Source organism: Heteronotia binoei, chromosome 3 (genome assembly GCF_032191835.1).
Source record: "Heteronotia binoei isolate CCM8104 ecotype False Entrance Well chromosome 3, APGP_CSIRO_Hbin_v1, whole genome shotgun sequence".
NCBI lineage: Eukaryota > Metazoa > Chordata > Lepidosauria > Squamata > Gekkonidae > Heteronotia > Heteronotia binoei.
The window spans coordinates 155140022-155157400 of record NC_083225.1 but is presented as its reverse complement, the minus strand read 5'-3'; positions in this window follow the sequence as shown (position 1 = coordinate 155157400).

Genomic DNA, 17379 nt, shown 5'->3' with positions numbered 1-17379 from the left:
TAGAGAGATGCTTTTTAATGAGTAATGTTATAGACATTATATTATAGGGTTCACCTTGGGCTGTGCTCAGTCTAAAGGTTGTGGTTGCCAGACTGATCTGTCCTTTGTATATTGTGATGTTCACATCTATGGTGTGGCCTTTTCAATCAGGCGATCTGTTATATACACCTCAATAAGTTTTCCTGGAAACCTGGCCTGTAAGTAGCCTGCTATCCCAACTGATTAATTGGTGTGATTCACTGATAGCAAAGGCTTCTGATGAATCTTAAAAATAAACTTTTCACTTGTACAGGTGGGGATGGAGATACCCACCTTGGAGTAATCACCCAGTAAGAATTAAGCCTTCTTCTTTTGTCATGGTTCCTACACTCTGTGTGGGATCTGTCTCTTGATCACAACTACTATGGAATTTTAGAAGAGTGTGGTAGAAATTTGGGAACTGGTATGTATAAATGAATGAAATTCTAGCAGAGTAATGGGGGCAGGGTGGAACTCAGTGGCAGTGTGCATGCCTTGCATGCCCAAGTTCCCAGGCTTGGTCTCTGATTTTTGAGTCAAAGGATCTTGGGCAGATGATTTTGGAAAACATCTTTGACTGCTTGAGACTTTTGGGTGCCATGCCAGTCAGAGATGACAACAGGGAGCTAGAAGGACCAATGGATTGACTTGGTACTGCTGCTTCATATATTCATAAACTCCATCACCTTCCTTTTTTTCCCCAAAGAGGAAGGAAACATGGATCTCACTCTCCCTATCAATGCAGAACACTTTTCTTAAGGATTAAGGGAAGCCAGTCCTAGCAATGTACACCTGCCCTCTTGCTAAGAATATGTATGTATATATGTGGGGAGGGTGATAGGTATTGCTCTCTCAATTCCTGGGAATTTTGTGTTTTGCGAGAACTCAAGTTGTTATTCTTTAAGAATTTGTGTGAAGTACACATTGTATCCCATTGTAGGAACCTATCCCTGTTTCACCTCTTTGAAACAACCTATGGATACTGCTCTTGCACATCTGATTCTTTAAGTAAAACAAGAGCACTTTAGCTCTCTGACTTTCCTGCCAGAACTTCTCTGGTGTTTATTTGGCTGTTGCTGTCTGTTTGGAGTGGTTGAACATGGCTTCTTTTTTGTGTGTGTGGGGGGGGATTACTTTGCTGTTTCCCTCCCTTTTCCTTTCCTTTCCCTTCCCTTATGTGGGAAAGATTCCCCCAGCTTTTTGGTAGGAGCAGATCAGAGCAGATGTATGTTCTTCTCTGGGATTCGACCACCTGATAGTTTAATTAGTCCTGACATGTTGCTGTTGCTGTTACGGGAGAAATGTCAGGAGAAATTAGACCAGCTGGTATCACAAAGACCAGAGAGGGAGCAAGAGCTCAGGGTTTCGCTTTCTTAAAGAAGTCTTGCAGATAAGAGCTCAGAAGGATAAAAGAGAAAGAAAGTCAGAGGGGACCCACCAAGTTTACTCAGACATTGGACCTAATCTTTGTAAGCCAGTTTCTGATGACATACTTGCACTGATAGACACAGGCCAAGATGTTGTACACCTTCAAGGTAATATGCATATGTTCAGAAGTGAATACTTTGGGATCTCAAGTGGACTCCTAGGATAGATTTCTTGTGTGACGTAATTTCAAACCCAGTGAGATTATTTGTGCTGGGCAAAAGAAAGTGCTATCCCAGATGGTTTTCTCTTCATCACATTATCTTGTTGCATAATGAAGCAGACAAGAAAACCAGAATGAACACTGTCTATCCAATGGTTGGTATCACTTCATAGAATACAAATCGGCAGTGAGGAATTCATTTTTTTAGGCCATCCAGTGGATTGGAATAAGCAGCCTACTTCCTAGATGCTCCCTCTTGCCTGATGTAGTCAACCAAAGAAGAAAATCTGAGAAAGAAAACTAGGGAAATGGTGGAGGTGGGTGGGTAGCAAGTACCAATATATTATGGAATAACCTCCCAGAAGAAATTAGAAAATCTAAACATCTCTTGCAGTTTTGGACAGCTTGTTAAACAAAATTCTTTAGAAGAGTATTTGGTTCCTCAGAATGATTGCTCTGTGGGCGTCTTGAATGACAGCCATGTCTGTTGAACTTTATTTTTAAGGATTTTTCCACTGCTTGTTGTTTTAAATCTGTTTTTTTTTCAAGAGTTATCTTGTACTGATTTTATTGCTGTCTCCCCACCCCCAAATCCCACTGATCAGAGAGAAAGCCAGCCAGGTTTATAACTGTCTAAATAAATGAATAACTATGCATGTGCATTTGGGAAGGTAGATAGCTGGTATTAGCATCCTTGGATGGGGCCTCATTCAGCCACTCAGTGCCATCTACCCACTATATGTGATAGCTTATGTATTATTTGCACATTAGACAGTATATAGGTTGGGTCTTTTCTCCCTGTCTTAAGCAGATATGTAGCTGATTTTCCTCAATGCCTGTTCATGCGGTGCCCAATTTGGATCAGATCCAAAGTGCATGTGAATAAAAAGCTTCAGTTTTCCCTTTGTACCATTTTCCCAACCTGAAACAGTCTAATGTTATTTTGCCTATTGCAGAAACCCATGTGTATGCCACCAAATATACATGTTTTTCCCCACAGTGCCCATCCAGATTTATTTATTTATTTGATTTGATTTTTAGACCGCCCTTCCTGTAGAACAGCCTCAGGGTGGGTTACATCATAAAAACAACCAACAGTAAAAAAATAAAATATATACAATCTAAAATTTCAGAGAACAATTGGTACTAAAATGGCAAATTTGGCCTCACAGACATGGCCTATTGTCCAGGTCCAGCAGGACTTATAGCACTGGGATGGATTGAAGGGGGGAGGCTGATAACAAGTGATGTCCACTGCCTCAACTAAAAGCCTGGTGAAAGAGCTCTGTTTTAAAGGCCCTGCGGAATTGAAGCAGATCCCGCAGGGCCAGGATCTCCAGGGGGAGCTTATTCCACCAGGCAGGGGCCAGGGCTGAAAAGACCTTACCTAACACTCTAATTCCTACAGCACACTGGCTCTATAACAACTTGTCTCTGTAACTACATCCCACTCTCCGCTCACATGGTCTATTGCTTTCTGCAATGGATAGCAGTGGGGTGATGGGAGATCATTTGAGGCCACATTGACTGATGATATTGGAAAACAAGCACATCTATCTGCATAGCAAATGTGAAAGATATTCTCCAGAGGACAGAAGCATGCAAGATACATTTATATAATAATTGGACAAACATGCAAATAGAATTTTAAGAAGCTTGCTTTGGAATATTGTTAATGGCAACAGTGACTGGAATGATCTTTTACCAAACCAAGTGTGTGTGACTGGCCTTCTGGATCCAAAGCAGGTGCTCTAAGCTGTGCCCTTTCCTCTATGACAATCTATACATGTAGAAGTGGTTGCTCTTAGGCTCATCTAAAGCACTAGTAGACCAAGAAAGTAGAAGAAAGCCAGAGTTGGGTCTTTGCTTTGAAAACAAAGTGCTATTTGGCTAGAATTTTCAGTGACAAGAGACAGTTTGACCTGTGAATGGTTGTAGTTAGAGGTTTTCAAGCTATATGTTTTCAAGATTGAAGAGCCAAGTATTGACCACCAGGAAGTGTACTGGTGGACACCAGGTTATGGATTACCCAGATAGAGGATTGAAAGTGAGGACACAGAGGCAGTAAACCCAGCATGTAGCTGCTAAAGGTATGGAACTGGAAAAATGAATCCGGCTTCTATGGGTCCTGAATGTAGAGATAAGAACATAAGATCCCTGCTTCATTAGAGCAATGGTACACCCAATCCTTTCTTACATAGTGGCCAACCAGCTGCCCTTGAGGGCAAAGTGGGCATAGTGGGCAAAGTGGGCATAGAAGCCAAGGGCTTCCTGTAATGATGCTTCCTAACACTAGTAAGGATGAATGAGAAAGAGCTGGTAGATGCAGGAGTTTAAGATTTGGGAGTGCATTTTGGTATTTTAACTGGCCTTTGAGAACAGATCTATATTTCTCATTATTCACTTTTTTTGTTAGAGAAATGTAAATTGAGCATTAGCAGACAGCACACAATGAAGTATCGCTCTGACTTTCACTTTCAATAGCCTGAAATGTAAAAGTATATGCACTCCAGGTGGCTACAAGGGGGTAAAAAAATCCAGACCATTCCCTCTCCTGTGTCTCATTTCAACACAGATTTTTGGGTAGGAAATTAATTTTAATCAATTGTTGTAGTTGTAGTTGCAGATCTAGAACCACAGAATGAAAGGGATTCTAGATTAATTAAATCTGATTTTATATATAATAGTAAAACAACTAAATGTTGGGATATTAAAAAAATAAATTAGGCACAGGCAGCTGCTTGTCATCTTGGAGTACAGGCGTTTTCATTGTTGTGGAACATAAATGTCTGTGACATGGGGGTCAGATGTTAAAGCCATCTCCTGGGATGCAGAGCCGTGCTGCTGACTCATTCTGGAAATCAGATTAAACAGATGCTATTTGTTTCCATGTAGAAAAGTCAAAGTGCTTAACGTCAGAAGGAGCCTGGAGGTTATTGTCCTGGAAGACCTCCTAGAATAAGGTCAGCATAGTATAGTGGAAAGGGCATTTTGCCATGAAATGGGTGAAAGCCTTGCTCAGCTGTAAAGCTCAATGGGTGACTTTGTATCAAGTCACTATTTGTCAGCCCACACTACCTTTCTTCACCATGTTATAATGATAAATAAACAACTAGGTTTCTGTATGTTGAAATCTGATATAAAGTTGGTTAACAATGCCCATTTGGGTTTCTGGATAATCTTTATGAATAATTAAGTTTATTATTTATTCAGAAAATGTCCATGATGCCTCTTATGACCCAAGTTAAGACCTAATAAATGAAGAGCAGGCAAGGCTGCCTTGCACTTGCCATGTAGCTCAGTCCTCTCTGATCTGAATTGCAGTAGTTCTAAATTCTGGGCCTGACCACAGGTTGCACTGTTTTGAGGCACACCGTGAGTCATATCAAAGTAGATGTCCACTTGGAGTTCCATTTTCATAACTCCCAAAGATTTTTTGAAATTTAGGAATATGGGGGCCAAATTCCAATGAACATCTTGAGGATCCTTTAGTGCCCCTGGCTAAGAATTACAAATTTAGCTGAGTTCAAAGAAGGGGTCCAACCACTACTAACAACTATAGAGATGGGTACAAGCCAGTGCATGGAGCAAAATCCATGCTGAATTTCAGCTGGTCTGGGGTCTGAAAAGCAATGTTCATCAAAGCTTGTGCTCCATGGACATTCCACAAACTTCGGGGGTGGTCCAGAAATGGAAACATCTCCTGGAAAGCCTGGCACTGATGCCAACAGACTCTCAGGCAATAGTGTATGTGGGGGAATTCTCTCCAGCCTTGTAAACACCAGTTGGGACCCTCCAAAACTTGACAGGCATCACTGGCTGCCAATTAGAGAGCTCCTATTCAGCTCTATGGGATCTGAAAACTATATAAGGAGTGGATGCAGCCCCACATTCCTTTGTTGCGAGTTAGCAGTGAGTAGGAGAGAACCTGGGACCCTCTGCTTACCAAGCAGGTGCTCTACCACTGAGCCACCATCCCATCTGAGCCACTGATCTTCTATTGGCACCAGTCTTTGTCTTGAGTTCCACTGGACAAAGGCTTAGGCAGGGTGGCAGGATCCACGCCTAAGATAAGCTTGATGGCTTTATGCATAGGTGACATCTGTTGAGTATGTGAGCCTCCTGCTTCGCTGTTATGGAGTCTGGCACTGTAGGAAGATAGCTGCTGGTGGTGTTAGCCTCCCAAGATGGATTCTATGGTTGAGGCTGGAAACTGCTTGCCTGGACAGTTCCTGGTGGCGCACCTTCTTCCGCTGCAAAGGCCAAGATGGGGTTTGCTTGGAGCGACTGGAAACCATCTGTTCTCCTGGTTAGCCCTTTTTGAGAGACATGGAGAGCTGCTGTAACGTTGTGGCTGTTAGTACTCATAAGTTCCTTCCAGTTTGGTAGACAAAACTCACGTCTTCCTGGCAGATGAGTGTGAGTTGAGTCTCCAGGCACCCTGGCAACCAAGTGGGTGACTACGATGTTTTGGAATTAGGGGTAATTTTCTCAAACCATGGCACCCAGCCTTTCTGCTTACATTGAGCAGTGGGGCTTCACTTTTGAGTTGCTCTGATAAGGGCCCAGATTTCTGTACCCCTGCTCCATTTGTCAATGTTATGTGAGGTGTGTTTGCTTGGCCAGAGCTCCATGTGCCTTTTTGGGCTTTGCTTTGCTTCTGCTGTGGCCTGTTTCAATTACTTCTGGCTCTCTCTCAGCTGAGGGCTTTGGATGTTTGTGGGTCAGGGCTCTGATTCCACAGCCTCTCCACTCATGCTTGGCAGTGGGGCATAGCTGATGAACACCTTGTCTGAGGGCACACACATTTACACACCCCACCTCTGTTTTTTGGATCCTCTGGCTCTCCAACCCGCACATAACTTGGAGGGCATGTAGCAGGGCATCCCTGGAGTTCTGCTCTGAGTTTGATGCCTCTAGCTTGCACAAGATCCATTCTATACACTTTTAAAATTAAAAAAAAAAAAATTTATTTTAACAAAATACAATAGATACATTCTCCAAACAAACATTCACATTTTGGGTATCAACAATACAAAATATAAAATTGTATGATAAGTGACTAATATAGTACTCAGCTTACAGTTGCATTAGGTCCAGGATTTTTTTTTTGTAGCAGGAACTCCTTTGCATATTAGGCCACTCCCCCCTGATGGAGACAATCCTCCATGAGCTTACAGGGCTCTTCTTACTGGGCCTACTGTGAGCTCCAGGAGGACTGGCTACATCAGGGGTTTGTGGCCTAATACGCAAAGGAATTCCTGCTAAAAAAAACCCCTTTGAATAGGTCTATACGATGTACATGATTCAGAACTTTATTTGTTGAAACCATATAGTTGAGCAAGGGTAATCAAGTTGCTGGAAAGTCAGAATTACATTCAACATTTCTTGTATATTGATTATGATACTTTTTTCCCCCACAACACACCTCTGAACACATGCCTGACACCCCCCCCCAAAAGCACTTCCATGGGGGTGCCTTCTTTTGGGGCCCCCATAACTCAGACCCCCAAGTCCTATCTGCACATAACTTGGAGGGCATGTAGGGAGGCATCCTGGGGAGGTCTGCTATGAGTTTGATGCCTTTAACTTGAACAGGGTGTGTTCTATACACTCTTGAACCTGTGTCTGACATCTCCCCCAAAGCACTTTCCTGGGGGCACCTTCTTTGGAGGGCTGTAGCTGAGACCCCTGAAGTCCAATCTTCACCAAATGTGGTGAGCAGGTAGAGTAGAGTCATCTGGAGATCTGCAGTGAGGTTGGAGTCTCTAGAATGCTGGGTGCCATTCTGCCACATACTGAACTTTCCATGTGAGGCCAGTTCAGTTTTGGGTTCAGTCCATGGGTCACTATTGACCCCAACCCAAACTGCTTTTTTCAGTCCATGCCCATTCCTACTAACAGCTAGAGTAGGAACTCTCTTCTTTGATGACTGATCATGATCAAGGAATGCATCTATTCCTAAGAAAGTTCAAGATGCTGACAACTTTACAGATCTCGGCTTGGCTTCGCGAACGAAGATTTAAGAAGGGTGCAATAGTCCACGTCTGCTGCAGGCTCGCTGGTGGCTGACAAGACCAATGCGGGACAGGCAGGTCCGGCCACAGTGGCTGCAGGGAAAAGTCTGATTTAGGGTTGGTGCTGTAGCAGTGCGATTCTTCCTCAATCTCCTTTTGTCCTCAAGACCAGCTATGCGTGCGTTCTCAAAAGAAGAAACAGCCTGGTGGATGGTGTGCCTCCATGCTTTGCGATCTGAGGCTAGGTCAGACCACTGGTGATGGTTGATGCGACAGGTGCCAAGGGATTTCTTCAAGGAGTCCTTGTACCTCTTCTTTGGTGCCCCTCTATTTCAATGGCCGGTGGAGAGTTCGCCATACAGGGCAATCTTGGGAAGGCGGTGGTTTTCCATCCTAGAAATATGCCCTGCCCAGCTCAGCTGCGTCTTCAACAGCAGTGCCTCGATGCTGGTAACCTCCGCCCACTTGAGAACTTCAGTGTTGGTCACAAAGTCACTCCAGTGGATGTTGAGGATGGTGCGAAGGCAGCGCTGATGAAAGCGCTCAAGGAGTCGCAGGTGATGACGGTATAAAACCCACGATTCGGAGCCGTAGATGAGGGTTGTCATCACAACCGCTTTGTAAACATTGATCTTTGTGCCTTTTTTCAGATGCTTGTTGCTCCACACTCTTTTGTGCAGTCGGCCAAAGGCACGGTTTGCCTTTGCCAGCCTGTTGTCAATCTCCTTGTCGATCTTAGCATCTGAGGAGATGATGCACCCCAGGTAGCTGAACTGCTGGACTGTCTTCAGAATTGATTCACCCACAGTGATGTAGGGAGGGTGATAATCTTCCTGGGGTGCAGGCTGGTGGAGAACTTCTGTCTTCTTCAGACTAACTTCTAGGCCGAATAGCTTGGCAGCCTCTGCAAAGCAGGACGTCATATGCTGCAGAGCTGATACCGAGTGGGAGACGAGTGCAGCATCATCAGCAAACAGTAGCTCTCGGATGAGTTCTTCCATTGTCTTGGAGTGGGCCTTTAGTCGCCTCAGGTTGAACAGGCTGCCATCGGTGCGATAGCGGATGTAGACACCATCGTCCTCATCTAGATCTACTGCGGCTCTTTGAAGCATCATGCTAAAGAAGATCGTAAAGAGAGTTGGCGCGAGAACGCAGCCTTGCTTTACACCTGTGCCTATTGGGAAGGTCTCCGAGAGGTCGTTGCAGTGTCTGACTTGGCCTCGCTGGTCTTCATGTAGCTGGATGATCATGCTGAGGAACCTTGGGGGACATCCTAAACGTTCCAAGATTTGCCACAGGCCTTTCCTGCTAACGGTATCGAAAGCTTTGGTAAGGTCGACAAAAGTCACATACAGAGCCTTGTTCTGTTCCCTGCATTTCTCTTGGAGCTGCCTGAGAACAAATACCATGTCGGTGGTGCTCCTGTTAGCTCTGAAGCCGCACTGGCTCTCTGGGAGGAGTTCTTCTGCAATGGCGGGCACCAGTCTGTTCAGGAGTATTCTGGCAAGGATTTTGCCTGCGATGGAGAGCAGGGTTATCCCCCGGTAGTTGGAGCAGTCTGACTTTTCCCCTTTGTTCTTGTATAGGGTGATGATGATTGCATAGCGAAAGTCCTGTGGTAATTTGCCTTGTTCCCAGCAGGTCACAAGTACTTTGTGAAGTGAGCTATGTAGTACTGTGCCCCCATGCTTCCAGATCTCTGGTGGAATTCCATCAACTCCTGCTGCCTTGCCACTTTTCAGTTGCTTGATGGCTTTAACAGTCTCTTCTAGAGTGGGGATCTCATCCAACTCTGTTTTCACTGGTTGAAGTGGGGTGAGGTGAATTGCTGAATCTTGAACTACGCGGTTGGCACTGAAGAGAACCTGAAAATCTCCGACCACCGGTTCAATATGGATGCCTTGTCTGTGAGGAGCACTTGGCCGTCTGCACTACGCAAGGGACTCTGAGTCTGATATGATGGACCATATACTGCCTTCAGAGCTTCGTAGAACCCTCTTAAATCACCAGTGTCTGCACACAGCTGGGTTCTCTCAGCAAGCTTGGTCTACCACTCGTTCTGAATGTCTCGAAGCTTGCGCTGGAGGTTGCTACATACAGCGCGAAAGGTTGCTTTTTTCTCAGGACAGGAGGGCTGAGCAAGATGTGCTTGGTAGGCAGATCTCTTTTTCGTCAGTAAATCTTGGATCTCTTGATTGTTCTCATCAAACCAGTCCTTGTTCTTCCTTGTGGAGAACCCGAGGACTTCTTCAGAGATCTGCAGGACGGTAGTTTTTAGGTGTTCCCAGAGTGCTTCTGGAGAAGGGTCTGTGGGGCAACTGGGGTCCTCAATTCTTGAGTGGAGTTTTGCCTGGAAGGCAGCTTTAACTTCGGCTGACTGGAGGCTGCCAACCTGAAACTTCCTCCGAGGGATACCTCCTCTCCTGTGTGTGGGTTTAAAGTGAAGACTTTACAGATAAAATCATAAGTATATATAGGCAAATTGACATCCGAATCTTCCAGAATTTTTACACTAACTACACACTGACAACTCAATACTGCATCAGATTTTCAACCTATCAACACATTACAGCTGGCATATCATACTGTGATTTCAGGAAAGACATTGATTTGTTTACCTTTTCATGAAGTGTGTGTTTAATGTTATTCTTACTGACTCATGGGTGTTTCATTAGATGCAATGTTCTTTGCAGAATTTCATACCAAAGATGGGCTTAACAGCATTATGTCAGCTGGTCTTTTCCATCACTATTAATACAATTCCATCCTCCTTTACTGCCCTATGCCCCCCACAAAGAGCCCTGTGTTTTTGCAACCCAACATCCTTTGTTATAATTAAGTAAGAGCCTTGGATGAATCCATCTGTTTTATAGCCAATCAGAATCTGAAGTCAGTTAAGGTACATATTTTCTCAGGTGCTTTCAAAAAGAAGTAGCCTGCCTGCCATGAGAACCAGGCCTGTAGCCAGAGGGGGCCCGGGGGGCACAGCCTCTCCAGTCAATCCCCCCTTCAACCTTTATGGCCCCTCCTTTCCCCACTGCTTTGGCGACCCCCGCTCTCTCTGCTGCCACTGCTCTGGCAGCCCCCGATCTCCCTGCCGTTCTGGCAGCCCCTGCCCTCTTCAGCTGTGCCTCCCCCTCCCTCCCACCCAGTGAAGCACAAGCTCCTGGGGCTCTTTCAAGGTGGCCTCCCCGCCAATTCCCACACCGCTTTCCGGTGCACTCAGCACGTTCAGCGCTGGCCACCCCAGTGCTGAATGTGCTGAGTGCACCTGAAAGCCGGTGTAGGAACTGCCGGCCTCTGCATGGCTTTTCCTATTGATCAGCTGATTGGTGGGAGGGGGTGCCTTGAAAGAGCCCCGGGAGCTGGTGCTTCACCAGGAGGATGAGTGGGAGGGAGAGAAGGAGTGGGAGTTGCCATGGAGGGTGAAGGGGCTGTCAGAGAGAGTGGGGGCCACCAGAGCGGGGGCCCCTCCAGCAAAACCTTTTTCTGTGGGCCCCCTCAGCTAAAATTTTCTGGCTATGAGCCTGATTGAGAACTCAAGGAGGCATTAATTAAGGGTCCTAATCCTTCAGAATCCCTTCATACCCTGGCAATGAGTCAACAACTCCATGTTTACAGACCTACCCTCTCAGGATCTCAGAAATAGTTTATGAATGGGATTCCTACAAGAGTGATGTATGCAACCATTCCTCCTGACCCTATTTTTGTATTCACTTCTGGCGTTTGGAACAAATATTTCGCTGTATCTCATTTTTATATATATTAAAGGAACAAAACAGGCATGGTAGGAAGATAATCTATGATTGGGTTGGTGGTTTTAAAAAAAATTATTGATCAGTTCTGCAGAGGGTGTGTATAGGATTGGAGCTAATACATTTGGGGAGGATTAGTGTTTGTTTGTTTTTAAACCATTCCTGTATACCACTCCCCCACTTTTAATTGCTTCTTCAGTCTACTGTTTGCTCCATGTGTATGTGTGTGTGTGGGGGGTGGGTGGGTACAGGTATCCCTTTGGGACTAGTTTTTATCCTAGGGAAATAGCAACTTTGAGGAGGTTGGATGACTTTAAATTAATAACCATCCATTTATCACCTTGCCCATGTCCCAGATCTTTGATCCAATGCCCCCCCCACCCTGCTGTGTTGCTATTAACAGTTTTTTAAACTACAGAAGATTGAATCATGGATCTCCTGTCATTATGTCTGGATTGAACCCACACCTAACTGTTGACTACACCTGCTAGCACCTTTAGTTGAGATATGGCCAGGGCGGGGTCTTCTTAATCTGTGAGTGGCAGATAGCGCAGTCTTAAATTACATCCATATAACACAAATTTGAGCAGACTTCGGAGGATGGTGGAAGACAGGAGGGCCTGGTGTGACTTGGTCCATGGGGTCACACAGAGTTGGACTTGACTGTGCAACTGAACAACAACAAAAGACTTCAGTGGAGTTGGGAGGATCCATTTAGGATCATACAGAGAGTGCACAAATAAAGAAACCATGCTGCTTCCTGGATGCTCTGAACAGAATGAAAATAAAGGCATGACTGGGGTTCTAGGCTATTTGCTAGTGTTCCTGTAAACAACTTACCTTGCCATCCAGGGAAGGTTGCCCAAGCTTAGCTTTGATTGAGCTGAAGAGAAATATTTAAAGACAGTCAAGGGTTAAAACAAATTTAGCATTGGATTTAAAATTTGCTACTTAGCCAGGGCCCATGCTAGCCTTTCTGGTGCCCTAGGCGAATCACCCACTAGTGCCCTCCATTAGTAAAAACAAACAAACAAAAACATAGGGAAAATGAAGAGCACCAAACTTGAAACTTTTCACATTTTTAATTTACTGATTTTTAATTTTTTTAAAAAAATGTGATAAGTTATTTTAAAAATTGTAAGAATAAGTGCTTGCTCGTCACCAGAAAGGAGGGTGGCGGGATAGGATGAGGTGGGAGGCCAAGTCACACATTGTGGAGAGGGGGGGTGGCTTGGCTTTGTTGAGGGCAGCTTGGTGATGGGAGAGGGCAGAGTGACAGTGGTCAGGAGCCAGAGTCATGCATTGGGAGGGGGCACCCAGTGGTGCCCCCTAGGCCAGGTGGCGCCCTAAGCGACTACTTACTTTGCCTAATCCCATGCACTGGCCCTGTACCTAGCCATGGGATTATGTGAGAGCAACAAAAGGCTAAACTAATGTACCCAAATGATTTGTTGAGCTAATGAACTGGTGAGCTAATGGCTATCTCATTGGCTTTCTTATTGAGAAAAAGCCCCAAAGGACTAAAACAAAACTTTTAGAAGTGGAGTAATATTTTAATGTTTTCCTGATTATTACTAAACTAGATGATTAGACCAAACTAGATGTAGCCACATCCTAGATGTGTCCACTACTGAGATGCTGCTCCATTTTAAAGTGATTTTAAAAATGCTGTGAAGTCCTAATCGTATAGTGCCGTGAGCTGACACATGCTTGTTTTCCCCACATACACCTTTTAGTGTGCCAAACAGCCCCTCCCCATGGCAAATATGAGAATGTCATCTAGTTTGCCCCTATCAAATAAATTGTCTCTTTAGGGGACAGGCAGTGATAACTATGCACAGGATTGGCTAGTTTGCCATGAATTCAACATTGTAGGATTCTGTCCCCAGTTTTACTCCATGTCTTTGTACTTAAGGAGTGCATTACTCCAGAACATCTTAAAGACGCTTACAAACAAATAAAAAATGGCCAACATAGAATAAGCAAATTCTTGTTAGAAACAAGCACTTGTAAAACACAGCACAATAATTTATTGCTAGGGCAGAGAATGCACAACTAGTTACCTGGAACTGTAATTATTATCTTTAAAAGCTGGAGCAAAGAAAACAGCTGTTGTGACAGAAAACACCCTGTCTATGATAACCACTAATTTTGGGGTACACAGACCAGAATCACAGTACTAGTTTTCCTTTAGATATTCTGATCCCAGGATACTTAGGGATTTATGCAACTATAGCTAGATTCGTTTATTTAAAAAAAAAAAAATGAATTACCTTGTATAAGGTGCCATTAACCATTTCCATGTCTCTTGCCTTAAAAAACCTACAGGATCACCATAAATTGGCTGTGCCTTGATGGTACTTTCTACCATCAGGATGCCATTAGTAAAAATATAATTAGGCTGTTTTGAAGTGTGTGTGTGTGTATAATATATTCTTCAAAACAGCCTAGGAGAATGTTTGACAAATTCTCTGCCTCAATAAACATACTGTCCTCCATTACTTCAGAACACTCTTTGCCTTGCCATTTATTGGGTTTTTATTAATTTACTGTGTTAAGTAAGCAAATCCTGCTAATTTTTACATTGTTACTTATTTACAGCATTACTTGCTTTGGGACCTTTAATGAGTTATGATGATAATACGTTTAGGCATGATGAGGTCTCTTGGTATCAACATTTGTGGGTAGGTGAGAGCAGCAATTTGAATGTAAATATGACCCTTTAATCACAGCTGCCTTCTGCCTTCTTTAGGGGAGGGACGGTGGAGGGGAGGGACAGTGGCTCAGTGGTAGAGCATCTGCTTGGGAAGCAGAAGGTCCCAGGTTCAATCCCTGGCATCTCCAAAAAAGGGTCCAGGCAAGTAGGTGTGAAAAACCTCAGCTTGAGACCCTGGAGAGCTGCTGCCAGTCTGAGTAGACAATACTGACTTTGATGGACCAAGGGTCTGATTCAGTATAAGGCAGCTTCATATGTTCAAATGTTCCACCAAAGCCATGTTTTGTGTGAACCCAGACTTGTTACAAAATTGTTTTCTGGTGGAAATCATATTAGGTATAAACACCTGAGACACCTCTCCCTGTACTGGCCCATGCAGCACTTTGTTTCTCCCATCAGATGTGACTCGAGGTGTCCTAATTTCAGTTCAAAAGTTCCTCCACAGCAAAATCTAGGGGTGTGCAAAAAAAAAAAATAAGTATTTTTTGGATTCAGGTATAGTGAACCTGAAAAATATTGGTATTTTCTGATTTTTCCAAATCCTAATACCAGTATGGTATTCAGATTTGGGATTTTTTGGAAATCCCAATTTTTTTCCAGCTCCATTGTACCCTGTGGGGACCATTACTGTCAATGTCCCCATAGGCTATAATGGAAAATTGATTTGGGGGTATCTGGGGCTCTGGGAGACCTGTTTTTTTGAGGTAGATGTGCCCAATGTGCAGTGTAGCTGCTGATGTGTTTCTTCAAAACAACCTCTCAAGTTTCAAAAAGATTGGACCATGGTGTCCAATTCTTTGGACCTCCAAAGGAGGTGCCCCAATCCTCCATTGCTTTCAATGGAGGGGAAAATAGTGTTTAGAGGGATCGCTGTCCCTTTAAATGCCTTCTCCAAGCCACAGCTCTGCAATTGAACTCCGAAGGTGTTTACCAAGCTTATTGTTCCATTAAACATTTTCACTTTCTCAGAAAGTGTTTAAAGGGACTGCAATCTCTTTAAATACTTTTTGACTTTGACTATTGGGTAGTCTCGGAAAATCTCAAATATTTTTGAGATTTTCAGGGCTTGGCCATTCCCAATAGCTGAAAAATAGCCAAATCTCTATCTGGCTGAAAGAATAGCCAGAAATACCACTAACATATCTTTTGCAGATATTTTTTCCAGCTTTGATTCAGCCAAATACACACCCCTAGTAAAATCTCTGTGATGCCCTTCTACACATAATGGAGTGGTCTTCTAGAAGGTCCCTAGAATGCCATCCCTGCTAGTAATTCTGAAGCAGTTTTTTTCCCAATCTCTGTTTTTAGATATAATTTCTGTGTTCTTAGTGCCATTCACTTTCATGGCTCTTCTACCAGAGGGAAAGCCACCAAGTTGGAGGAAGGCTCCTTAGGGTGCAATAAGGCTTCAGACTTTGCTGAGCAGAGAGGTTGAACACAAGCTATTACTTTTGTAAAGCTCTGAGTTAAGAATATAAGAACATAAGAGATGCCATGTTGGATCAGGCCAATGACCCATGCAGTCCAATACACTGTCATACAGTTGTAAAAAAACCCAGTGCCATCAGGTGATGTGACAGTGGGGCCAGGATAATAGAAGCCCTCCCACTGTTGCCCCCCCCCCCACCAAGCACCAAGTACACAGAGTGTCACTTGCCCCGGACAGAGAGTTCCATCTATACCTTGTGGCTAATAGACACTGATGGACCTTTATTCCATATGCTTATCCATTCCCCCCTCTTGAAGCTGTCCATACTTGTAGCCACCACCACCACCTCCTGTGGCAGTGAATTCCATGTGTTAAACACTCTATGGGTGAAGAAGTCCTTCCTTTTATCCATTCTAACCTGACTGCTCAGCAATTTCATTGAGTGTCCATGAGTTCTTGTATTGTAAGAAAGGGAGAAAAGTACTTCTTTCTCTACCTTCTCTAAACCTCTATCATGTCACCCCTCAGTCATCATTTCTCCAAGCTAAAGAGCCCCAAGCACTATAAGCTTTCTTTATAGGGAAAGTGTTCCAACCCTTTAATCATTCTATGTAAAGTTCTGTACTGTAATTTGTTTTGAACCAAGTAAGAAAACAGGATGGACATTTAAAAAAATTAGTAACTACGGGGCACAGGGCCATACACAGAACAGGGCTCATAACATTCTAACCTACAAGTTGTATTTTGAGCCTACAAAATCTGCCTTGCACATTGTCCTAGGGCTTGGACCTGATACTGATATAGCAATCCCAGTAGTGGCTTTCTCCATCATCTCTTCCACCCATGGTTCTTACACACTGTTCAAAACAAAGCTATTCTCATTGTTTGACAAGGATGGGCCTGTGGCTCAGGCTCAAGTAGAACATCAGCTTTGCACGCAGAAGTTCCCAGGTTCAATCCCCAGCACCTCCAGTTAAATTGACTGTATAGGAGATGATGTGAAAGACTTTTACTTGAGACTCTGGACTGCTGCTGTCAGTTAGATGAGACAGTACTGACCTTGATAGACCAGTGGATTGGCTCAGTATAAAGCAGATTCACGTGTCTCTTTGTAAATTCCAAGTGATTTTCTACTCTGGTCTGAAGAGTTATGGATACCTCATGGAGGCTTGCTTTTAATTGCTTCCCTGTGGTGATTGACTGAATGAAATTCATGTGTACCCAGCATTCCATGTGGATCAGCTATTTCCCCCCACACCTTCATTGGTTATGGTCCTGTAGAAGGGGTATGGAAAAAATCTCCTGTTCTGCACAGTGAAATCACTTGCCCACAACACTTTGTGCTAACAGAGTAAAAGTTGCCATGCACTACATATATATTTAAAGTAAGACTCCAGGGTGAAGTGTCTGAGTTTGGATTCATAGAATGCAGCAACGGGCCAAATTGGAAGTGTCTTCTATAGATAAAAGACTCTTCTTACTTATTCGAGCACTTCATGATTACTCTCAGCTAAGGGTTAAATACAATGGGAGGGGTTGTCTTTCAGATTCGAATAATGCCTACAAAGGAATCAAGCAAGGCTGTGCTTGCCAAGACCCCTGTAGGTCTGAGGAGAGCACTCTCCAAATTTGCAACATTTTCTAATGAAAACCAACTGGAGATAAATTATCAAAAAACAAAAATTATGGCCTTTGTAAACAGACAAAAAAAGAGATCGTGGTCCATTAACGGGTAGCAGCTTGAGCAAGTTGCCAGTTTTAAATATTTAGGTATGGTTCTTCAGGCCACAGGGTCCACCAGTGCTCACATTAAGTCTGCAGCCGCTCAAGGGGAAAGAATTGCAAATGCCATACTC